At 38.1% G+C, this 25,646-nt stretch overlaps 1 long non-coding RNA gene across 1 annotated transcript; it reads right to left on the bottom strand.

Annotated features, from left to right (window-relative positions):
* Positions 1-1,888: 1,888 nt before the first annotated feature.
* Positions 1,889-14,240, bottom strand: LOC126077150 (uncharacterized). The gene is made up of 5 exons (XR_007517664.1): positions 9,242-14,240; positions 8,404-8,479; positions 8,057-8,117; positions 5,244-5,343; positions 1,889-2,840 (listed from the first exon to the last, which is right to left on the bottom strand). It is a non-coding gene; the product is annotated as an uncharacterized LOC126077150 (long non-coding RNA).
* Between the last annotated feature and the right edge of the window lie 11,406 nt (positions 14,241-25,646).

The raw sequence follows: 25,646 nt of genomic DNA, 5'->3' as shown, positions 1-25,646 counted from the left end.
AAGCCATCTACTTTTGATATCTCTGTTACGGCAGCACTAGATGACTAAGACACATATGGAACGCTGTTTTCCACAGAGTTCTAATGGACAACACATTTTAAAGGAAATATCATAATAAAAAAAAGTGAGAATGTTTTAACAAGTTCGTCAACCTATAAGTCTTATCCACTTTTTTCAGTAAAATGATAATAATTTCAGTAAAAAGTAACAGTAATAAAAATAACTTGCCCTCCGGAATCCCAGACATCTTGAAAATGGCTCTTTTTGGATGTGAAACTATAGTTTGTACCTGTAAAAATGAAAATGTTCTCAGTGGTAGAAAAATCTATTTCACTAAATCGTACAAGAAATCATTGAGACTTTACTTTTCTATTAATGATTATTACCATTCTATTTACCTCTTTTATTACAAATGAAGGGTACATAAATGTCTAAATGTGTCTTCCATTTTGCTTAAGATTATGACAGTTTTGCATAATGGAAATGCACTTATTAATTTGGTTTTCTATTCTTATTTTTGAAGTATTAGAATCTGACAACTTTATCCATCAAATAAACTAATCATCTCATTTTATTAGAAAAATGAACCTGGAATAGGTTAGGTAGTGTTGATAATCGAAGCTCAGCTTGTGACTATCGGTCCAATGCTCTTTTCCTTAAAATCACAAGGAGATGCCCTATGGAACATAGTCACTGTTAAAAGATAATAATTCTCCATCAGTTATGTTCTTGCTTTGATTGTTGTAACTTAAAACTTAGAAAATTAATCACATTTGAAGCTGTGACTTGATAAGCATAAATAATTAATCATTAATTCCACTTCTTATCAGCTACTTCTCTTCTTTGAGAGAAGAGCTGGCTAAATGAATGTTGGCACACACACATAAAAACAATAGATTCATTACTGAAGTATAATATATGATCACAAAATTATGAAGAAGGAAAATGTTTACAACAGTCCTCAAATAACTGCAATTGACAGTTTAGTTTTATGTATGTTTTGGGTCTTTTTTTTTGCATTTTGTTTGAATAAGAGAATCTAGCATGAACAATCATATCATCATAAAATCATATCAATATAATCATATCACATAATCATATCAATCATATAAATAATAGAAATTAAACTGATAACAAATTAATAGAAATATTTTATATTTCTAAATATGCATATATTTAAGTTATAAGCTAGCATTTAAATTTTTCTAACATTTTAAGTATATAAGGACCAAATAAGGACCAGAAGACAATTTTAACAAAAATTTCTTCTATCTTTCAAGTGTTTAAGTTATGAAAACAACTAAACACCATTAATTTTTTGTTAACAGAAAATCCATATATAAATTTTACCATAATACCACGTCTACGTTAATTTTTGTTTTACATTTTCTACTCCTTATTTACTTAGATAATTTATGCATATATGGCATTTTAATTGTTCACTTGTCATTCAGCATAAACATTCTCAAATTTCTACAAAGACTTTGTGGTTATCAATATTCAAATTTTTTAATTATGAGTAGTACTAGAAGGCATATCTTCGTATTTTTTTTTCTCCGTATTGGTTACTTTACTTAGGACAACTCTCAAGACAGAGATTTTCATGTTAAAGATAAAACATTTTCATTTTTTTTTTTTTATTGCCATACTGCTTTCCCAAAAGTAGTGAAGAGTATCAACCTCACTGCAACCTCTATTGTATTTTGGTGTTACCTTCTTAAATAACCTCTTGGTAATTGTAAAATGGTGGCTCAAAAGGTGAGTTTAATATGTTTTCTTGACAATGAAACAAGAACTATTTTCTACATTTTTATCTATTTATATTCTTATTTGAATTTATTATTCTTAATGTTTGCTCATATGTTTGGTTCCATGAGAGTCTCTAGACTTGACACCTGAATGAATGGTAGTTATAACGAAAAAGAGATCCAAATCTAGCACTATTGGGAAATTGGAGAAGGGTTGCTGACACACCCATAGAACATGCAGGGAGAGGAAGGTCTCCAGAAAACCTGATCATCCTTATCCCATATGTAGTCTTTAAACTGTTAGAAGGTCCCCTCGTGTGTTAGGGTGACAATAAAAATTCTTAAATTTTATTCCATTCTTAACCCAACCACATCTTAGCCTCAGCAAATGATTTATAAGCAGTATTCTCAAAATACCATTCAAGCTCTGGGTCTAATTATTTGTATCGTCTATCCCATTTTAGTCAGCTGGCGCACATAAACGAAAAAGCCGCAAACAAGTAAGTTGATTTATATTTCTGTTTAATGACTTATATTTTCAATCATAATCAAAGTCAGTTATGCCTGAGGAGTCATTAAGGCAAAAATATTTATTTTTTATTCCCAACCTAAGAAAACGTTAAGAGAGAAAGCCAGAGAGTCACCTGAACATCAATGGTTAAGAACCAAATAGAGTTCTATGAACACCAAAACCTTGCCTCTAATTGCCTGCCTTTCACATATGCACCAGTCTGCAATGGGAGTATGGTCATTTAACTCATGAAAAGCAAAGTTTACCCAGCCTTCAGTACCAAAAATTACCTATATTTACATATTCAATGTAGATTTGTTTTTCTTGTAATTTTTATGGTTCTTTATAAGGAATATTTCCTATGATCCTGCAAAAACCAAAAATTAGTTTCTTTTTTCAAAATCACTGGTTTTCTGTGGAGAAGAAAAGGAGATTCAAAATCATCTGGACAGACTTTTCAAAATTACAAGTTTCTGTTTCCACTCTCTGCCATTTCCAATTTCCACAATCACCAACAGATGTCAGAATGGAGGGGGTGTGCACAGTAGGATATGTTCCCTGTAAATACTTCTCCCGTCATTCTGTCAAAAAAAAAAAAAAAAAAAAAAACAGCTATGGTAAAGTCAATTCCACCACGTGTGAAAGAGTAGAGCTGTGCTCCATACGAAAATCCAGCACAAAAATGGCTTTTTTTTTTTAGAAGTAGATCTCCAGACCTTTTTTCTGAGGTGCCTGTGGTTCAAGCTGCTAACCCTCCACGTAACAGCTGAGTGTGTGAACAAATGAAAATCCTAAGGGAATGTCATATTAAAAGTCCTGAAATGGAAACCAATTAAAGCAAAATGTGTCCTTGGCATTGCTGGAATGAGACGTTCACAGAGTAGAAATGCACTGAAGGATCTAAGGCATGTCCAGCCTTTAGTGTCTAAGTGAGTCAACCATATGGATTCAAGGAATGCCCTAGTGGCACAATGGGTAAATGCTCAACTGCTATAGGAAAGGTCAGTGGTTCAAACCCACCGGCTTAGAGATCTGCTCCTGTAAAGTTAACAGCCTAGGAACCCTATGGGATGGGGCAGTTCTTTTCTGTCATATAAGGTCGATATGAGTCTGAATTGACTCAATGACACCCTATAATGACAACAATCAATCTAATCTGAAGGTCTATGAAAAGTGAACAATGCAAAGCTTCTGTAGTCTCCTTTTATTTGTTCAAGGAAGTAAAATGCATTATCCTCTCTTACAGCATAGAAATTAAAATAGCATTCCCCAAAAGGTGCTCCATGAAACACTGAACACTAGTATGAAGAAATGCTACACACACATACACACACACATGATATTTCTGTGATGAAGTAAATATGGAAATACTGTAGACCTCGGATATGTTAAAAACTCACTGGCATGTTAATAACTCCAAAAAGTCCTGCAGTAAAGAAATATGTTCTAATCTACCCAAATCCTTTTCATAGTTATTTGACCACCAAAATCTTTTCAACAGAGAACCTATTATGGAACATATTTTGGGAAAATCTGTAATAAAAGCATTAGGCTTTAAGAAGAGCAGAGGTAGAGTCTATTTCCTTTACATTCCACCAAAAATCCAAACCAAGCCGTTTGCCATCTAGTCAATTCCAACTCATACAGACCCCAGAGGACAGGGTACAGCTACCCCATAGGGTTTCCAAGGAGCAACTGGTGGACTTGAACTGCTGACCTTTTGGATAGTAGCTGTGTCACTTAACCACTGTGCCAACAGGGCTTCTTATATTAAAACCCTGTAAACAATGCATATTATTGTCCCCATAAAATCTCTTTATGAAACAACATTAGAATGATTAAACAAATTTCCATGATAATATATACATATATAATATGATAGAAATTTACATATACCTGATATTTTATTCTCATATATTTACATATATCTAATATATGTATTTAGGAGTCCTGGGTGGTATAAATATTTAATCGCTTAACTACTAGCTAAAAGGTTGACAGTTCAAAACCACTCAGAGGCACCTCAGAAGATGGGCCTGATGATCTGCTTTCGAAAGGTCACTGCCTTCAAAACCCTATGGAACAGTTCTACTCTGCACATATGAGGTCCCCCTGAATCAGAATCGACTCAATAGCAGCTAACAACAACAAATCTATCTATCTACCTATCTACCTATCTATCATCCATCTATCTATCTATCATCTATCTACCTACCTATCTATTTATTTAATGCTTGATTTAAGACTAGTCTATGAATCCTATCTGTGTATAAACAATTTTGTTTTTATATTCTTTCTCTGAAGTCTAGTGGCAGTTCTGAAGAGGTTTTTAAACTATTTAAACAAAATTCTCCACGGGCAAGGGGTGTACACGGTCCACTTCGAGTAATCTACAAACATTTTGCAAAATTTGGACAACCTTCTGAAGGTCCAGGTGGTCACCATGGCCATCGCAGCCCCTTCTACCTCCACGGCAGCCACCACCCCCACCGCCTCCAAGGCCCACAGGGATCATTGCCCAACTCTACACCTGCACCTGAGAATGTTGTGAACCCCAGTTCTCAAGCACCACCAGCCACTTTTAATGGTCCAGCACTTATAGCGAGCACCACCTCTCCTGCCGCCACCACAGCCGCTGCTGCTTCCGCTGCGTCTGCCACCAATGCTCCCCCCACCGCCCAACCTGAGACCCCTAGCATTGCTTCACCTGCTGACACCACTCTTGCTGTCAATCAAGTAGCACAACCACTTCAATAAATCTTGAAGCTATCTAACATTATAAATGTATTAAATTGCAAGAAGGCAAAGGCAAACCTAGGTAAGTGCCATTTTCCGAAAGATTTACTAACTAAATGAGCAAATTTGAGATATCTTTAAATAAGGCCAGGTGGAGTTTTTTGGTTTGTTTTCTGTTTGTTTTTTGTTTGTTTGTTTGTTTTTGCCACAATCAAAGAGAAAGATAAAGAAATAGATTATAACTTTACCATATGGATTAAAAGCTCATATTCAGCTTTTCTTTCAGGAATCAAATTTGGTCTTCTTGACTCCATAGGTCATGTCAAAAAATTCAGCCTTGGCTGATTCCTATAAAAGAAAGAATAAATGAAAAGGCTTACAGATTGTGTGTATGTTTTGAATTTCTATTCCCAGCATTTACATGTTTTATTATCCTGAAAAACTCACTTTTAATCAGTGTCCTTAAATTTGCACTTCAGTATTTATTAAACTGCAAAAAGTATGCATTTCACGTAACAAGACTGCTCTCCTCACTCTTTCAGAATCTACCAACTCTAATAAGAGCAATAAAAGATAAAAGACTTTAGCAAATATTACAATAGTCTTGAGAATAAAAATATAAACAAAATCACAACTCATAGATGAGCTCTCTGGCTATAAAATTCAACTGAAACACACACATCATGATCTAACATGGTCCTGAAGAAGTAATATTGAAGAAAGAGAAAAATATCATACATTGATCATATTTCTGAATATAGGAGCTCCTAATTATAACACAAATGGGAAGAATAATCCCAATTCCATAACATAAAACCACAACGAGAGAAGTCAGTTGTTAAAGACAGTATTCCAGATGCTGTTAGTCAGCTTACCTTGGAACTAAATTTCATTTAATACACAACCCTGTGAAGGTGTCATTGTTCCCATTTTAAAGATGAGGAAACTGAGGCAATGATAATTTATGTAACTTTCCGAAGATCCACAAAGCCTGTGAAGCAGACCAGGCTTCAAACTCACATCCATTTAATTCCAAAGTGCTAGCCCCTGAAGCCCTACTCAGCATTTGGCTATTTTAAGGCAAGTGGAGGGAAGAGTTTATGAACTTTTGACTAATGATTGTGATTGTTTTTAAAGATCCTGAAAAACTGAATATTGATATACTTTGTGACCACCTTCTCTCACCACTAACACAAAACCAAACCCAGTGCCGTTGATTCGATTCCAACTCATAGCAACCCTATAGGACAGAGCAGAACTGCCCCATAGAGTTTTCAAGGAGCACCTGGGAGATTTGAACTGCCGACCCTTTGGTTAGCAGCCGTAGCACTTAACCACTACACCAGCAGGTTTTCCCTCTCACCATGAGGGAAAAAAAAAAAAAAAAAATCTGCCTCCCCTTTCATTCATTCTAACAAAAATATAGGAAGAGATACAAAATATAGGGATGTGGGTTCTAGTTATTTCTATTTTTAATCTTGTAACACTGTAATAATTTTCAAAAATAACTTGATTTGTGCATTCGATCCCTGTGTATTGGTCTCTTCCTTTTTACCCTGTAGAAAAATAACACTATAACCAGAACCTTCGCCCTGTCAGGTGCTTCTATAACAAAATATGTGTCAAAAAAAATGTTTAATGCTTCACAGGCAATTTAAAAAAAAAGTGTCTTGCAGGTGAAAAAAACAGTATGTGACACCATCATGTTATAATACTATAAAGCTCGAAAATCACTTTTCTTTTTTGCTACAACATACTCATCATTTAGTCATAACCAAATAATCATATAAAAGTACAGCCATGACAAAAGCTACAAAGGAGAGATCCAAATACAATCCTACCCTCAAGGGGTCATAGTCTAGTAAGACATATGTTTGAAAACAACAGAAAGGATGCATAAGTTAAATTTCTACAAATCTTTCTTTTTCTGAATATCTCAAACACAAGATCTTTGCCTAACAGGGTATTTTCTCCACAGACTGTTCACCTAGAATCCATGAATCTTTTCATACAAAAGTATATTAGAGTATATATTAGATAAATTTCTAGTTGATTAATTGATTCATTCAAGTGATTCAGTAAAATTTACCTAGATTTAGGACAACGATAAGAACACAAATGTATGTCAATCAATTTCCCTCAAAGATTCAAAATCTCATGGCAAAGATAGAAAAAAGGGAATTAGCTTGTAAGAACTATATAAAGAAATCTGTAGTAAATATTATAAGCCAAGGCACAGGCAAATAATGATGACTGAACAGAGGAGGGAGATATTTATTCCCCTTTAGGGAGAGCAAACACAGAAAAACTGTAATGGACAAATTATTATAGGGGATGCAGATTATTATAAAATTTTGGTATTGAAGGAATGAAAATGACTTCAATAGTTAATGAGATATAACCTAGTGCCCTGGTGGCACAGTGTTTAAGAGCTCAGGCTGCTAACCAAAAGATCACCAGCTTGAATCCCCCAGCTGCTCCTTGGAACCCTATGGGGCAGGCCTACTCTGTCCTATTGGGTCTCTATGAGTCAAAATTGACTGGAGAGCAAAGGATTTGTTTTGTGTGTGTATGTGTGCGTGTGTGTGAAGGAGTCCTGGTGGTGCAGTGGTTAATTGCTCAGCTGCTAACTGAAAGTTCAGCAGTTGGAAAGATGCAGAGAAAGATGACGGAAAAAAGATGTAGCCAATCAGCTTCCATAAAGATTACAGCCCTGTAAACCCTAGGAGATAGTTCTACTCTGTCCTTATAGGGTTGCCATGAGTAGGAGGTAAAACTCAAGAATGCACATTACTCTTAACCATAAAAAATAATCCCCAGAATATAGCATGGAATTTTGCTGAGGAGATTAAAAAGGGTTTCATGAAAGAGATAAAACGGAGGGAATGATTTCAACAGGCAGAAATAGGGTAGAAGGCCAACTGCTAAAAATGAATGTAGCAAATGCATGGAGGCAAAAGAGCACATGGCGTTTATAGTCATGCCTTACAAACATCTACTGAGTATATACAAACTGCCAGGCCCATGATGCTGGGAATATAAAGATGAATAAAATACATACCACACTGTAAGTTTGCGCCCAATCCCAGGAAACTTATATCCTCCATGATTAAAGGACACACCTGGAGAAATGGGTCATCAGAACAGAATGGGAAGTTATAATCATATTTTCAAGGACCGGGATGAGAGACTGAACTTAATTCTACAGAAAAAGTAAACCATTCGAGATTTTGCCACAGAGAATTATTATGAAAAATAGATCTAAAGCTTGACATATTATACATACCATAACACTATGAGATAATTCCTATTATTATTGTGAGCCTAGATATGAGGAAACTGAGGCATACAGTGCTTAATCAACTACCTAAGGCACATAGCAGGTGCCTAAAGAGTAGAAATTCACACCTGGCTAATCTAGCACAGAGTCCATGGTCTTTCTTCACGTGTAAGTAAAGTCAATCTGGAAAAGTGTGTAGGATATCTGGAATGGAGAAACAAATTAGAAATCAATTGCAGTGGCCCAGGAAGCTTTACGTTCTACTTATCTTGGACTTTTATAAAGAAAATTTTCATTCAATAGGACTGTATAAACTTGACATTAATGTAATTTGTATTATCTTCATCATTAGCAATAGTTGAGAGTACATTCCTAATCTTAGCACAAGTCCCACTGTATATTCATGGATATTAGAAAAGAATAAGGAAGATGATGAGTGCAGGGACAGGGAAGCAGTAGGAGGAGAATGAAAAGAAGGAGGAATGAAAAAGGCAGAATCATGACAGAAGTTCATACTTATATGAGAAGGGGAAAAAAGGAAGCAAAGCAGATAGAAAAGAAGTCAAAGGTGACAGAACTGAGAAACTTGTCACAAAATCTGAGAAAAAGTTTTAAGAAAGAGTGTGAAACCAGTGAAAAGGAGAGAAAGAAGAAAAAGGATGAGAGTTATGTGGAGCAAATGAAGGACAGAATGTTTAGAAATGAGACTCTTAGTAGTGTTCAAATTACAAAAATTTAAGTAGCAGAAGAGACTATATATTAAACAGACCAAAAAGAGCCAGAGGGATGGGTTGTAAAGATGATGCAATAGAGAGCATATTTTTATTAGAAGAATACATTAGAAATTATATCCAGTTGAAAATGAGATAATGAATGTTTAAAAGTTCTCAAAACTTAAACAGATCCACATATCCACTTGGCACTGCGGTGGTGAAAGGAGCAAAATGCAACCGATGTGTCCTTTACCATGAGAGAAATGTCCCAGCATGCCCCAGAACACTGCATCTCTAAAAATTTTGTTGATGTGGCAGGCTCCTGACACTTCATAGGGATTATCTTCCGCCATCTGGAAAACAAATGAAATACCAAGGTCCCCAATATGATCATCACTACTTGCTCATTCAGTCTGATCAGCAGGATGACATTGAGATAGTGGGTCAGTGTGATATTCTGCAGGATGTTAGGACCATCCAGGGTTCTTCAGGTAATATTATGACATGTGGCAAGAGAGTCCACATAACCCTGGGAAAAGTTTGTAAATGTATGCTCTGTCCAATGCAACTGAAGGCATATTAACTCTACTTTTCCTTTTTAATAGGGATAGGAAAGAATGCATTTGCCAGATCAATGGCTTATACCCTGTACCTGAGTTTATGTTAATCTACTCTGGCAAAGATACCACATCAGATTCACTTGGGGCTATATTTGGCTGAATTTGAGATCGAGTGAGACAAAAATTTGTCTCACTTAAGTTTGGGTCAGCCTGGTAAATTAATTGAATCTCCTTCTGAAAATCAGCCAATGAAAGCCCTATGGAGCGTTAACAGTCCAATCCACAACATTATTATGGGGATAGTGTGGGAACAGGATTCATTTCATTCCATCGTTCATGGGGTCACCATGAGTCCAGGGCTGACTCGATGGCAAGTAACAGCAACAACAACAATGCTGGGGACCATGATCCTTGCACTCTTTACATCATTAAGGGCGGAATAAGCTTTACCATTTCCCCTGGGATATGATATTCTTTTTTTTATTTTCCATGGTACATTCGGTGTTCTTAGCCAACACCACATTTCAAAGTGTCATTTCTTCTTCTGTCTTCCTTTATTACTTTGTACCCACTTTAAAGCATGTACCCACTTTAGGTCACCAACTTGGATAGTCTCCTTTTTCCAGTGTATGGTCATGCAAATGATCAGAGATCCCGTTGCCCTCTGGAGGCAAAGTCTCTACTTCAGTCAGTAGGTTCCATGTTAAAAATAAAATGGGCTCAGGACCAGAAAATGGGGAAAGGATTCTGACATTTTGTTGCGGCAAGTACTCTCATGTTCACTCATCCTTGACTCTTTTGGTTTTATTGACGGAGCAATCCTCTTATTGGCTCCTTCTGGCTTTCACTTTTGGACATTGTGTTTAGTTAACCAACTCTGTAGCTCTCTGTAGGTCAGGCACCATTGACTGACAACCTGAACTTCCCACTCATTAAACTAGTTTTGCAACGTGACTTTCAAGGTTAAGCACTAGCAACTGAACTCAATTAATTCTGTGTCCTGTCATCCGTGTTGTTATCAGCGAACTTATTTCTCTCCCATCAGCCCTGGTCTACAGAGGAAAACCACGAGTGAACTTCTGACTGACGCTGTCGCACTTCTCACTTGTGTATGCCTTACTGCTTTGGTAAATGGAGTATTCTCTGGGCCATTCCGTAGAATGTATTCAGCAGGTAGGTTTTTCATATGTCTAGTCTAACTGCCCCATAGGGTGCCAAGGGGCTCTTGGTGGATTTCAATTGCTGACTTTTTGTTTAGCAGCCACAGCTCTTAACCACTATGCCACCAGGGTTTCCAGCCTGAAGGGAAAAAGGTGGGGGCAAATCCTGGCCAGGGAAGAGCATGTGTATCTTTCAAAATAGAGGTTTTGGCAAAGTTGTCAAGAAAGGAGGTAGTGCTTATCTCTAACAAGAAGGAATTAGCCACTTCTGAAATTTCAGAGGAGCCCTGGTGGCACAGTGGTTAAGTGTTTGGCTGCTAACCAAAACGTCAGCAGTTCAAATCCACCAGCAGCTCCTTGGAAATCTTATGGGGCAGTTTTATTCTGTCACTACGAGTCAGAATCAACTCGAGGGCAACAGGTTTACAGGGCAGTCTCAAAAAGTTCAGGGAACTCTAAAGATTCAAGATTTTCAAGTGGATAAACCGAGATGACATCATTCATATCTCAGAGTCCTATTCATTCCTAATCAAGGCCCTGAACTTGGTATTGCTGATCTGTCTGATTTAAGAGTTTGGCCTTCTCTGGAACTCTGTTCCTTGCATAAATGTGGAAACGGACAAAGAACACCCAGATGAGATGAAAGAAAGGTTTTTATTCAGAGTTTGTTCAAGCAAGGGAGTCAGCCACCATCACCTGCATTTGGCAGAGAGGCAAGGCAAACAGAAAAGTGGGAAAGCTTTATAGTGGAAAAATAGAAGGCTTCGGGTGTGCATCATTGAAAGCTGTTGGCATGGGTAAGCTGGCTGTGAGGTAACTAGAAGCGGAGCATTTTATGTGATTGATCAGGGGAGAATGTGTGGCTTTCTCCGATTGGTCCGAAATTGGAAGCCGGGGCCACAATTAAGGCAAACGTCAGTCAGTAATAAGTACTGGGCATTTTGGGCCCATTGTTACAGGAACCGTTGTTTGGCTTCCTGGACTGGTAACTGCAGATAGTAGTTTGACTTCCTGGCTGGATGCTGCAGGTTGTGGGTCAGAGTTCTATTTTGACCATTTGTTCATTCAATCTCTCATAATTAATTCCTGTGCCTGTGAGTCTCAAAGATTCTTTTGCCCTCCAACTGCAAGAGCTGGGAGTTTCTTTACACACTGTGTGGGAGGCCTTCTGATCTTCACACTTTGCCTTTAATAAATAACCTTATCTTTTTCCCAAAGCATCAGTTGCCCCCAGCAACAGCTTCCAGTTAAAATGGAACAGGTGGTTTTCTTCCATCTATTTTCGTCCTTTAGTTTGGATTCTATTAAAGCAGTTCTCAAAGTTTACTTAATGAAACATCTGCATCAGAACAATCTATGGTGTCTATTAGCAATGCTGTTTTTTGCCCCTGCCCAAACCTAGTAAATTAGAACCTTAGTCAATGAGCACTTTAGTTTTTAGTTATCACCAACCTCCAGGTAATTATTAAGCATATGTTAATAATTAAGAGTTTAAAACAAATTTGTTAAAACTTCAGGAGGCCCAGAAGTAAATTAATGTCAATGAAACTGAAGCTTCAGGGCTTCTTCCTTACTCTTCTAAGGCCCTCTGAGTAACTACAACAACATCTTCTTAAGGTCATATTTTTCCATAAAAATTATAAAAGCAAAGTATTTTAACTATCATCAGTTATGTCAGCCATCTCTTAGTACTTCAACTTCTTCTTGGACACACCTCCTCTCTTGTCAGGTGAAATTCCTCTGGCTCTGACTATTGTTATTTCCATCAGATGGCCTTGGAGTGGCTGAAGACATTTTGTAATCTCAAATTTGTATCTTTTTTTAATAATCAGCTCTCAAAATTATATAAGCTGCAGGCACCTCAGAACCTAGATCTGCCTTAAGAGGACCATAAACAGCTATTCAATTTAATTTCTTCATTTTACAAAGGAAGAAAGTAATACCCAAGGAGTTAATAAATTTTCTCAATTCCCCGCTATTAATAGCTGGCAAAGTCAATTCTGAAACTTAGGTCTTTTGACACCTCTCCCCCCGACAAAAAAATAAAACGTTGTTATTTAAGACTTGTGTATTGACCTTTAGGTTATGATACATGCACCCTTCATTATGCTTTACGTAACAAAATCATACCAGTAGATTATGAATAATTTTTATAGGGATAAATCTTATTAAGCGAATCTGACATGGTCCTAACCCTAGCTCTGCCCCTCTCTAAAATGCTCTCTTCATTTAAAAAAACTAGGATATTACTTTCTTCCTATGTATTACTTTTTCATATTAAATGAAAAATAAATATACCATTGTTTATTAAATAATAAATGCTTCACTTGCACTTACAGTTTAATTTTTTCAAGTATTTGATGTAGTTTTCAGGAAAAAAAGAAAAAAACACCACTTGTCTGTCAATTTGTCATACCATGGTGGCTTCCATGTTGCTGTGATGCAAGAAGCTATGGCACCGGTGTTTCAGCTGAGCTTCTAGACTAAGACAGACTAGGAAGAAACACCTGGTAAACTACTTCTAAAAAAATTGACCAGTGAAAACCTTATGAATTTTGCCTGATATAATACCAGAATATGATCCCTTCAGTTTGGAAGAAATTCAAAATACAACTAGGAAAGAGCTGCCTCCTCAAAGTAGGGTCAACCTTAATGACATAGATAAAGTAAAGCTTTTGGGATATTCATTTGCTAATGTGGCATGACTCTAAATAAAAAGAAACAGCTCAACCATCCATTAATAATCAGAACTGGGAATGTACCACATATGAATCCAGGAAAATATGAATTTGTAAAAAGTAAAATAGTATGCTTGAAGACAGCTATCCTAGGTATCCCAGACAGTCCTGAAATAGACTGGTATTGTCTATTTTGAATTGGACAATCATATAGTCTATTATGCCAGGAATGACAAATTGAAGAGGAACTGTGTCCCATTTATTACCAAAAAGAACATTTCAAGATCTATCCTGTGTCACAATGCTATCAGTGGTAGAGTAATACCCACATGCCTACAAGGAAGACCAGTTCATATGACTATTATTCAAATGTATGCAACAACCACTAAGGCCAAAGATGAAGAAACTGAAGATTTTTACCAACTGCAGTCTGAAATTGATCAAACATGCAGTCAAGATGCATTGATAACTACTGGTAATTAGAATGCAAAATTGGGAACAAAGAAGAATCAGCAGTTGGGAAATATGGCCTTGGTGATAGAAATGCTGCCAGAGATTGCATGATAGAATTTTGCAAGACCAACGACCTATTCATTGGAATGGCTTTTATTGACACCATGAACAGCAACTATACATGTGGGCCTCAAGAGAAGGAACACACAGGAATCAAATCAAATACATCTGTGGAAAGATATGATGGAGAAGCTCAATATCATCAATCCGAATAAGGCCAGGGGCTTGCTGCAGAACAGACCATCAATTGCTCATAGGCAAGTTCAAGTGGAAGCTGAAGAAAATTAAAATCAGTCCATGAGAAGGAAAGTATGACCTTCAGTGTATCTCAACTGAATTTAGAGACATCTCAAGAATAGATTTGAAACAATGGCACATTGAACACTAATGACCAAAGACCAGAAGAGTTGTACAGTAACATCCAGGACATCATACATGAAGAAAGCCAGAGGTCATTTAAGAGACAGGAAAGAAAGAAAAGACAAAAAAGAATGTCAGAAGAGACTCTGAAACTTGCTATTGGACTTAGAGCAGCTAATGCAAATGGAAGAAATGATGAAGTAGAAGAGTTGAGCAGAAGATTTCAAAGGGAGGCTCAAGAAGACAAAAAAAAAAAAAAACTCATTGCTGTCAAGTCAGAGTAGAACTTCCCCATAGGGTTTCCAAGGAGCATCTGGCAGATTTAAACTATCAACCTTTTGGTTAGCAGCTGACCTCTAACCATTGTGCAACCAAGGCTCCCAAGAACACAAACTATTATAATGAATTATGCAAAGACCTAGAGTTAGAAAATCAAATGGGAAGAAAATTCTTTGCATTTCTCCAGCTGAAAGAACTTAAGAAAAAATTCAAGTATCAAGTTACAATATTGAAAAATTTTATGAGTAAAGCAGTGAAGGACACAGGAATCCTCAAAAGAAGATGGAAGGAATACACAGAGTCACTGTACCAAAAAGAACTAACTGATCGACGTAGCATGTGATGAAGAACCAATGGTATTGGAGAAAGAAATTCACACTGAATTTAAGGCATTGGCAAAAAAAAAAAAAAAAAAAAAACAAGGCTCCAGGAATTGATGGGATACCAACTGAGATGTTTCAGCAAAGGGATGCAATGCTGGAAGCACTCACTCATCTATACCAAGAAATTTGGAAGACAGCTGCCTGGCCAACCAACTAAAAGAGACCCATATTTGCAGCTATTCCAAAGACAGGTGATCCAAGAGAATACAGAAATTACCAAACAATATCATTAGTATCACACGCAAGTAAACTTTTGCTGAAGATAATTCAGAAGTGGTTGCAACAGTTGATGTAACAATGAACATCCAGAGATTCAGGCCAGATGTGGAATGAGAGATATCATTACTGATGTCAGACAGATTTTGGCTGAAAACAGAGAATAGCAGAAAGATGGTTATCTATGTTTTAGTCACTATGCAAAGGCTTTCGAACTGTGTGGATCATAACAAATTATGGATAACATTGTGAAGAATGGAAATTCCAGAATACTGAACTGTGCTCGTGAGGAACCTGTACGTAGACCAGGAGGCAGTCATTCGAGCAGAACAAGGGAATACTGCATGGTTTAATATCAGAAAAGGTGTGTGTCAGCATTGTATCCTTTCACCATACTTATTCAGTCTGTATGCTGAGCAAATAATCCAAGAAGCTGGACTATATGAAGAATAAAGACAACATCTGGGTTTAAGGAACACTCATTAACAAGCTGCAATATGCAGATGACACAACTTCCTTGCTGAAAGCAAAGAGGACTCAAAGCACTTACTGATGAAGATCAAAGACTATAGCCTTCAATATGACTTACACCTCAACATAAACAAACAAAAACCCTCACAACTGGACTAGTAAGCAAAAAAGAAAAAAGGTTTTTTTTTTTATTAACTTTTATTGAGCTTCAAGTGAACATTTACAAATCAAGTCAGAGTGTCACATATAAGTTTATATACACCTTACTCCATACTCCCACTTCCTCTCCCCCTAATGAGTCAGCCCTTCCAGTCTCTCCTTTCGTGACAATTTTGCCAGCTTCCAATTCTCTCTATCCTCCCATCCCCCCTCCAGACAGGAGATGCCAACACAGTCTCAAGTGTCTACCTGATATAAATACCTCACTTTTCATCAGCATCTCTCTCCTACCCACTGTCCAGTCCCTTTCATGTCTGATGAGTTGTCTTCGGGAATGGTTCCTGTCCTGGGCCAACAGAAGGTTTGGGGACCATGACCGCCGGGATTCCTCTAATCTCAGTCAGACCATTAAGTATGGTCTTTTTGTGAGAATTTGGGGTCTGCATCCCACTGATCTCCTGCTCCCTCAGGGGTTCTCTGTTGTGCTCCCTGTCAGGGCAGTCATCGGTTGTGGCTGGGCACCAACTAGTTCTTCTGGTCTCAGGATGATGTAGGTCTCTGGTTCATGTGGCCCTTTCTGTCTCTTGGGCTCTTAGTTATCCTGTGACCTTGGTGTTCTTCATTCTCCTTTGATCCAGGTGGGTTGAGACCAATTGATGCATCTTAGATGGCCGCTTGTTAGCATTTAAGACCCCAGACGCCACATTTCAAAGTGGGATGCAGAATGATTTCATAATAGAATTATTTTGCCAATTGACTTAGAAGTCCCCTTAAACCCTGGTCCCCAAACCCCCGCCCTTGCTCCGCTGACCTTTGAAGCATTCAGTTTATCCCAGAAACTTCTTTGCTTTTGGTCCAGTCCAATTGAGCTGACTTTCCATGTATTGAGTATTGTCCTTCCCTTCACCTAAAGCAGTTCTTATCTACTAACTAGTCAGTAAAAAAAACCTCTTCCACCCTCCCTCACTCCCCTCCTCGTAACCACAAAAGTATGTGTTCTTCTCAGTTTATACTATTTCTCAAGATCTTATAATAGTGGTCTTATACAGTATTTGTCCTTTTGTCTCTGACTAATTTCACTCAGCATAATGCCTTCCAGGTTCCTCCATGTTATGAAATGTTTCACAGATTCGTCACTGCTCTTTATTGATGCGAAGTATTCCATTGTGTGAATATACCACAACTTATTTACCCATTCATCCGTTGATGGACACCTTGGTTGCTTCCAGCTTTTTGCTATTGTCAACAGAGCTGCAATAAACATAGGTGTGCATATATCTGTTTGTGTGAAGGCTCTTGTATCTCTAGGGTATATTCCGAGGAGTGGGATTTCTGGATTGTATGGTAGTTCTGTTTCTAACTGTTTAAGGTAACGCCAGATAGATTTCCAAAGTGGTTGTACCATTTTACATTCCCACCAGCAATGTATAAGAGTCCCAATCTCTCTGCAGCCTCTCCAACATTTATTATTTTGTGTTTTTTGGATTAATGCCAGCCTTGTTGGAGTGAGATGGAATCTCATCGTGGTTTTAATTTGCAGTTCTGTAATTGCTAATGACCGAGAGCATTTTCTCATGTATCTGTTAGCTGCCTGAATATCTTCTTTAGTGAAGTGAGTGTTCATATCCTTTGCCCACTTCTTGATTGGGTTGTTTGTCTTTTTGTGGTTGAGTTTTGACAGAATCATACAGATTTTAGAGATCAGGCGCTGGTCGGAGATGTCATAGCTGAAAATTCTTTCCCAGTCTGTAGGTAGTCTTTTTACTCTTTTGGTGAAGTCTTTAGATGAGCATATAGGTGTTTGATTTTTAGGAGCTCCCAGTTATCTGGTTTCTCTTCGTCATTTTTGGTAATGTTTTGTATTCTGTTTATGCCTTGTATTAGGGCTCCTAACATTGTCCCTATTTTTTCTTCCATGATCTTTATCGTTTTAGTCTTTATGTTTAGGTCTTTGATCCACTTGGAGTTAGTTTTTGTGCATGGTGTGAGGTATGGGTCCTGTTTCATTTTTTTGCGAATGGATATCCAGTTATGCCAGCACCATTTGTTAAAAAGACTGTCTTTTCCCCAGTTAACTGACACTGGGCCTTTGTCAAATATCAGCTGCTCATATGTGGATGGATTTATATCTGGGTTCTCACTTCTGTTCCATTGGTCTATGTGCCTGTTGTTGTACCAGTACCAGGCTGTTTTGACTACTGTGGCTGTATAATAGGTTCTGAAATTAGGTAGAGTGAGACCTCCCACTTTCTTCTTCTTTTTCAGTAATGCTTTGCTTATCCGAGGCTTCTTTCCCTTCCATATGAAGTTGGTGATTTGTTTCTCTATCACATTAAAAAATGACATTGGAATTTGGATCGGAAGTGCATTGTATGTATAGATGGCTTTTGGTAGAATAGACATTTTTACTATGTTAAGTCTTCCTATCCATGAGCAAGGTATGTTTTTCCACTTCAGTAGGTCCTTTTTAATTTCTTGTAGTAGTGCTTTGTGGTTTTCTTTGTATAGGTCTTTTACATCTTTGGTAAGATTTATTCCTAAGTATTTTATCTTCTTGGGGGCTACTGTGAATGGTATTGATTTGGTGATTTCCTCTTCGATGTTCTTTTTGTTGATGTAGAGGAATCCAAGTGATTTTTGTATGTTTATCTTATAACCTGAGACTCTGCCAAACTCTTCTATTAGTTTCAGTAGTTTTCTGGAGGATTCCTTAGGGTTTTCTGTGTATAAGATCATGTCATCTGCAAATAGAGATAATTTTACTTCCTCCTTGCCAATCCGGATGCCCTTTATTTCTTTGTCTAGCCTAATTGCTCTGGCTAGGACTTCTAGCACAATGTTGAATAAGAGCGGTGATAAAGGGCATCCTTGACTGGTTCCTGTTCTCAAGGGAAATGCTTTCAGGCTCTCTCCATTTAGAGTGATGTTGGCTGTTTGCTTTGTATAGATGCCCTTTATTATGTTGAGGAATTTTCCTTAAATTCCTATTTTGGTGAGAGTTTTTTAGCATAAATGGGTGTTGGACTTTGTCAAATGCCCTTTCTGCATCAATTGATAAGACCATGTGGTTTTTGTCTTTTGTTTTATTTGTATGGTGGATTACATTAATGGTTTTTCTAGTATTAAACCAGCCTTGCATACCTGGTATAAATCCCACTTGGTCATGGTAGATTAATTTTTTGATATGTTGTTGAATTCTATTGGCTAGAATTTTGTTGAGGATTTTTGCATCTATGTTCATGAGGGATATAGGTCTAAAATTTTCTTTTTTTGTGATGTCCTTACCTGGTTTTGGTATCATGGAGATGGCAGCTTCATAGAATGAGTTAGGTAGTATTCCGTCATTTTCTATGCTTTGAAATACCTTTAGTAGTAGTGGTGTTAACTCTTCTCTGAAAGTTTGGTAGAACTCTGCAGTATAGCCATCTGGGCCAGGGCTTTTTCTTGTTGGGAGTTTTTTGATTACCGTTTCAATCTCTTTTTTTGTTATGGGTCTATTTAGTTGTTCTACTTCTGCTTGTGTTAGTTTAGGTAGGTAGTGTTTTTCCAGGAATTCATCCATTTCTTCTAGGTTTGCAAATTTGTTAGAGTACAATTTTTTGTAATAATCTGATATGATTCTTTTAATTTCAGTTGGGTCTGTTGTGATGTGGCCCTTCTCGTTTCTTATTCGGGTTATTTGTTTCCTTTCCTGTATTTCCTTAGTCAGTCTAGCCAATGGTTTATCAATTTTGTTAATTTTTTCGAAGAACCAGCTTTTGGTTTGTTAATTCTTTCAATTGTTTTTCTGTTCTCTAATTCGTTTAGTTCAGCTCTAATTTTTATTATTTGTTTTCTTCTGGTGCCTGATGGATTCTTTTGTTGCTCACTTTCTATTTGTTCAAGTTGTCAGGACAGTTCTCTGATTTTGGCTCTTTCTTCTTTTTGTATGTGTGCATTTGATAGGAAGTATTTTCATTCTCGTTGCGTTCTATGAGTTTCCTTATTCCCTCCTTAAAGTCTTCTATAACCCAGTCTTTTTTCAGGAGGGTATTGTTCAGTTTCCAAGTATTTAATTTCTTTTCCCTAATTTTTCTGTTATTGATTTCCACTTTTATGGCCTTGTGGTCTGAGAAGATGCTTTGTAATATTTCTATGTTTTGGATTCTGCAAAGGTTTGTTTTATGACCTAATATGTGGTCTATTCTAGAGAATGTTTCATGTGCGCTAGAAAAAAAAGTATACTTTGCAGCAGTTGGGTGGAGAGTTCTGTATAAGTCAATGAGGTCAAGGTGGTTGATTGTAGTAATTAGGTCTTCCGTGTCTCTATTGAGCTTCTTACTGGATGTCCTGTCCTTCTCTGAAAGTGGTGTGTTGAAGTCTCCTACTATAATTGTGGAGGTGTCTATCTCACTTTTCAGTGCTATTAAAATTTGATTTATGTATCTTGTACCCTGTCATTGGGTGCATAAATATTTAATATGGTTGTATCTTCCTGGTCAATTGTCCCTTTTATCATTATGTAGTGTCCTTCTTTATCCTTTGTGGTGGATTTAAGTTTAAAGTCTATTTTGTCAGAAATTAATATTGCTACTCCTCTTCTTTTTTGCTTATTGTTTGCTTGATATATTTTTTTCCATCCTTTGAGTTTTAGTTTGTTTGTGTCTCTAAGTCTAAGGTGTGTCTCTTGTAGGCAGCATATAGACGGATCATGTTTCTTTATCCAGTCTGAGACTCTCTGTCTCTTTATTGGAGCATTTAGTCCATTTATATTCAGCATAATTATAGATAAGTAAGTGTTTAGTGTTGTCATTTTGATGCCTTTTTATGTGTGTTGTTGACAATTTCATTTTTCCACTTACTTTTTTGTGCTGAGACGTTTTTCTTTGTAAATTGTGTCATCCTCATTTTCATAGTATTTGACTTTATGTTTGCTGAGTCGTTACGTTTTTCTTGGTTTTTATTTTGAGTTATGGAGTTGTTATACCTCTTTGTGGTTACCTTAATATTTACCCCTATTTTTCTAAGTAAAAACCTAACTTGTATTGTCCTATATCGCCTTGTATCCCTCTCCATATGGCAGTTCTATGCCACCTGTATTTAGTCCCTCTTTTTTATTATTGTCATCTTTTACATATTGACTTCAATGATTCCCTGTTTTGAGCTTTTTTTTTTTTTTAAATTACTCTTAATTTGTTTTTGTGATTTCCCTATTTAAGTTGATATCAGGATGTTCTGTTCTGTGACCTTGTGTTGTGCTGGTATCTGATATTATTGGTTTTCTGACCAAACAATTTCCTTTAGTATTTCCTGTAGCTTTGGTTTGGTTTTTGCAAATTCTCTAAGCTTGTGTTTATCTGTAAATATCTTAATTTCGCCTTCATATTTCAGACAGAGTTTTGCTGGATATATGATCCTTGGCTGGCAGTTTTTCTCCTTCAGTGCTCTGTATGTGTCATCCCATTGCCTTCTTGCCTACATGGTTTCTGCTGAGTAGTTTGAACTTATTCTTATTGATTCTCCCTTGTAGGAGACCTTTCTTTTATCCCTGGCTGCTTTTAAAATTTTCTCTTTATCTTTGATTTTGGCAAGTTTGATGATAATATGTCTTGGTGTTTTTCTTTTTGGATCAATCTTAAATGGGGTTCGATGAGCATCTTGGATAGATATCCTTTCATCTTTCATGATGTCAGGGAAGTTTTCTGTCAGCAGATCTTCAACTATTCTCTCTGTGTTTTCTGTCCTCCCTCCCTGTTCTGGGACTCCAATCACCCGCAAGTTATCCTTCTTGAGAGAGTCCCACATGATTCTTAGGGTTTCTTCATTTTTTTAAATTCTTTTATCTGATTTTTTTTCAGCTATATTGGTGTTAATTCCCTGGTCCTCCAGATTTCCCACCCTGCATTCTAATTGCTCGAGTCTGCTCTTCTGACTTCCTATTGTGTTGTCTAATTCTGTAATTTTGTTGTTAATCTTTTGGATTTCTGCATGCTGTCTCTCTATGGATTCTTGCAACTTATTAATTTTTCCACTATGTTCTTGAATAATCTTTTTGAGTTCTTCAAGAGTTTTATCAGTGTGTTCCTTGGCTTTTTCTGCAGTTTGCCTTATTTCATTTCTGAGGTCATCCCTGATGTCTTGAAGCATTCTGTAAATTAGTTTTTTATATTCTGTATCTGATAATTCCAGGATTGTATCTTCATTTGGGAAAGATTTTGATTCTTTTGTTTGGGGGGTTGTAGAAGTTGTCATGGTCTGCTTCTTTATGTGGTTTGATATCGACTGCTGTGTCTGAGCCATCACTAAGACATTGTAGTGATTTATTCTATATTTGCTCACTGAGACTTATCTTGTTTTGTTTTCTTTCAATATACGTGGATGGGCTACTAGATTGTGCTGTCTTAATTGTTGTAGCCCTTGACTTACTTTTGACCTATTACCAGCTGGTTTGGGCTGTTACCAGGTATATATGCCTGAGTCCATTCACTATTCTTGAGTAGAATCTGATTTTACATCATCAAGTGCATGATGCACCCTATCACCTATCCACCTTGAGTAGTAGTGGTGATAGTTGTGTGCACCAGATTCTAGTAGCAGCTGGGGTTCACACTCCGGGGGGGGCAGGATGCTGACAGGCTTCCCCCAAGTGTCACTGAGGTAGATGTGTCTCTATTCCTAAAGCACCTTGGTGGGTGGGCTTTGCAGCTGTACCTTAGGCCCCCAATGCAAGTACCTCTGCAGATTGGTAGGTGTCACCCCCCTTAGACCCCTAAGGTAGGAGGTTAGGTGGTCTGGAGGGAGCTTCAGCCCTCAGTTCCCTGTTGTGGGTCAGTGAGGGCTCTGTTGAATACGCAGAGATATCAGACCTGGGAAACTTGTTTTTCCAGTAAATCCGCTAAAAAAAAATGCAGTCAGATCTCTATCAGAAATGCCTTTGCATTATAATAGCCACCTTGTTCTCTGTAGGGATGAAAGCCCGAGATATGGATCACATATGCTTGGCTGGAGCTGGTTCTGTGTTTTTAGTCCAATTAGGGCAGGATTTTTGGTCCCTGGGTTTTTTGTGGTTGCTTCTCTCAGGCCGGAAGAATGGGTTAGGAAAAGACCAAAAAAAAAGGGAAAAAAAAAAGCCGTGGAGCAGTTCTCCCTCTGGCTCAGGAAATTCCAATGTTAATGAAGCTGCCTGGGAAGGGCGGGGGAAGGTTCAGAAAAACAGGAGAGAGTAGCACCCCGGACTATAGACAAAGTTGCTTATCTTGCTTGGGATGCCTATTTTATCTGAGATTCCCGAGGGGCATGTCGCCTACGTGTGCTGGCTGGGTAGAGATTGCCCCTGAGGGTCTGGCCCACAGAAGCCGCGGTCAGTTCCTCCGCTGCCAATCCAAAGCCCAGCGTCAAGGTTCCCCGGCTGGGACGCTGCACTCCTGCCTCCAAAACCAGTCGCTGCCTCCCGGGGACTTCTCCTCCCGCCAGCCGTGCCACCACACCGCCCACGCGAACTGGCTGGGCCCCCTCCCAAGGTCAGTTCAGGGGGGTACGGCTGCGCCCCGTGTTTGCACCATCACAGAATGTCCTGCTCAGCTCCCCTGTGCCCAGTCCAAAGCCCCGCACCAAGGTTTCCCTCCTGGGATGCTGGACTCCTGGCTCCAAAACCAGTCGCTGCCTCCCAGGGACTTCTCCCGCCAGCGGCATTGAGGTGCCGCCCACGGACTGGCTGGGCCCCCTCCCGGGCTCAGTTCAGGGGGGTTGGGCTGTGCCCCGTGTTTGCACCATCACAGGATGTTGTGTGTAGCTCCCCTGCATCCAGTCCTAAGCCCGGTGCCAAGGTTACTTGACTGGGACGCTGGCTCCAGGATCCAAAAACAGTCGCTGCTTCCTCGTAGTTGTTTGTTCTCCGTCTCTGTCACTCAGGTCAACTCTTTAAATCTGTTTTTGTGGTTCAGGGTTCGTAGATTGTCATGTATGTGATCGATTCACTTGTTTTTCTGAGTCTTTGTTGCAAGAGGGATCCAAGGTAGCGTCTACCTAGTCAGCCATCTTGGCCCCCTTCCAGTTTGTTTTTTTTTGTTGTTGTTTTTCTTTTTTTCTTTTTTAACATCATGTTAAATGGAGAAAAGATCGAAGTTGTTAAGAATAGAGGTGAAGGTGTTGCGACTATGTCTCATGTACTTTGGACATGTATCAGAAGGAATCAGCTCCTGGGGAAGGACATCATGCTTGGTAAAGTACAGGGTCAGTGAAAAAGAGGAAGACCCTCAATAAGATGGATTGACACAGTGGCTGCAGCAATGGGCACAAGCATAACAATGATTGTGAGGATGGTCCAGGATTGGGCAGTGTTTCCTTCTGTTGTACATAATATCGCTATGAGTCTGAAACAACTCGAAGGCACCTAACAATAACAGTGGCTCTGTGTATTCCTTCCATCTTTTTTTGATGCTTCCTACATCATTTAGTATTTTCCCTGTAGAGCCCTTCAATGTTGCAACTTGAGACTTGAATTTTTTCTTCAGTTCTTTCAGTTTGAGAAATGCCAAGTGTGTTCTTCTATTTAGGTTTTCTATCTCCAGGTCTTTGTACATTTCATTACAATACTTTGTCTTCTCTAGCCGCCCTTTGGAATCTTCCGTTCAGCTCTTTTACTTCCTCATTTCTTCCATTTGCGTTAGCTGCTCTAAGTTCAATAGCAAGTTTCAGAGTCTCTTCTGACATCCATTTTTGTCTTTTCTTTCATTCCTGTCTATTTAATGACCTCTGGCTTTCTTCATGTATGATGTCCTTGATGCCATTCCACAACCGGTCTGGTCTTTGGTCATTAGTGTTCAATGCATCACATCTATTCTTGAGATGGTCTCTAAATTCAGGTGGGATATACTCAAAGTCGTACCTTGGATCTTGTGGACTCGTTCTAATTTTCTTCACCTTCAACTTGCATATGAGCAATTGATGGTCTGTTTCATAGTCAACCCCGGACCTTGTCCTGACTGATGATAGTGAGGTTTTCCATCGTCTCTTTCCACAGATGTAGTCAATTTGATTCCTGTGCATTCCATCTGGCAAGGCCCACGCATATAGTAGCTGTTTATGTTGGTGAAAAAAAGGTATTTACAATGAAGAAGTCATTGGTCTTGAAAATTTCTATCATGTGATCTCTGGCATTGTTTCTATTACTAAGGCCATATTTTCCAACTACCAATCCTTCTCTGTTTCCATCCTTTGCATTGCAATCACCAGTAATTTTCAATGCATCGTGACTGCATGTTTGATCAATTTCAGACTGCAGAAGTTGGTAAAAATCTTTAATTTCTTAATCTTTGGCATTAGTGGTTGGTGCATAAATTTGAATAATAGTCATATGAACTGGTCTTCCTTGTAGGCATATGGGTATTCTTCTATCACTGACAGCATTGTACTTCAGAATAGATCTTGAAATTGTGGTCTACTTCTGAAAAAAAATTATCCAGTGAAAACCTTATGAATAGCAGCAGAATATTATCTGATACAGTGCTGGAAGATGAGCCCCCAGGTTAGAAAGCACTCAAAATATGGCTGGAGAAGAGCTGCCTCCTCAAAGTAGAGTTGACCTTAATGACATGGATGGAGTCAAGCTTTTGGGACTTTTATTTGCTGATGTAACATGACTCAAAATGACAAGAACAGCTGCAAACATCCATTAATAATTGGAACCTGGAATGTATGAAGTATGAATCTAGGAAAATTGGAAATCATCAAAAATGAAATGGAACACATAAACATTGATATCCTAGGTACTAGTGAGCTGAAGTGGACTGGTATCGGTCATTTTGAATGAGGCAATCATATGGTCTACCATGCTGGAAATGACAAATTAAAGAGGGATGGCATCACATGCATAATCAAAAAACTCTGTACCAAAAAAAG

Source organism: Elephas maximus, chromosome 5 (assembly GCF_024166365.1).
Source record: "Elephas maximus indicus isolate mEleMax1 chromosome 5, mEleMax1 primary haplotype, whole genome shotgun sequence".
In the NCBI taxonomy this organism is placed as follows: domain Eukaryota; kingdom Metazoa; phylum Chordata; class Mammalia; order Proboscidea; family Elephantidae; genus Elephas; species Elephas maximus.
This window is presented reverse-complemented; position numbering and strand designations above follow the sequence as displayed.